Source organism: Elephantulus edwardii, unplaced genomic scaffold (genome assembly GCF_000299155.1).
Source record: "Elephantulus edwardii isolate Elephantulus edwardi_28Jun2011 unplaced genomic scaffold, EleEdw1.0 scaffold00155, whole genome shotgun sequence".
NCBI lineage: Eukaryota > Metazoa > Chordata > Mammalia > Macroscelidea > Macroscelididae > Elephantulus > Elephantulus edwardii.
The window spans coordinates 7,800,849-7,801,649 of NW_006399905.1; the positions used below are offsets into that span (position 1 = coordinate 7,800,849).

Sequence of the window (801 nt, forward strand, 5' to 3'; positions counted from 1 at the left end):
ATATATATATATGTATCTTGATTGAGTTCTCTGTCATTTGTATTCTATTATGATTCAATGAGATATGCTGCTTTTTTGCAAGACTAGAACACACACACACACGCCCCAAACCCCAAAAGAATTTGCTATATTTGAGAAAAATGAGGAATAAGTGAAATACCTTAAGATCCTTGGTACACCATGGTAAAGACAGCTCTGATGGGGTTTTGTCCAAGTGAAAAACTAAATTAGAATCAATGAAGAACCCAAAAGAATTGTGGATCTGACCCAGTTTTTCTAAAGATTAACTGTAATAAACAGCAATTACTAGTTCTGGGTCTGTGACAAATAATAGTTTACCATGGACATTACGTTCCCTCTCTCATTTTTAATTGCTTCACTGAGAAATGCAGTTTGAGGAGATCAACCTCAAAGAGAAATCCAAAGAACAAAACTACTCAATGATAACACATAATTTTTTAGCATAAGGATTACATAAAATATAAAAGTAAAGAAACAATATAAATTTCCTTAATTATCTCAATAAAAAGTTAAGACAGACACAGCACAGAAGAATAAAAGGAAAGAAAAATATGCAGGGAAGGGAAACAGAATTCATCACTTATCTAAGTTCCTAGTTATGTAGTAACTCAGAGTCTAAAAATCACTGATCAAAAATTAGCAACATACTTTTTATTACTAATATTTAATCAATCTCTTTTTTAAAAAATATTTTATTTCATTATTTTTTGTGTGTACCGTCAAATCAGATCTGACTGGTACAGGAGGAGATTGTTCCTCCTTCTCCAGCAGAGCATCTGG

At 31.8% G+C, this 801-nt stretch overlaps 1 protein-coding gene across 1 annotated transcript in view; it reads right to left on the minus strand.

Annotated features, from left to right (window-relative positions):
- Positions 1–801, minus strand: part of LAMA3 (laminin, alpha 3) — a 383,386-nt gene that overhangs the window by 202,615 nt on the left and 179,970 nt on the right. The window lies entirely within an intron of this gene.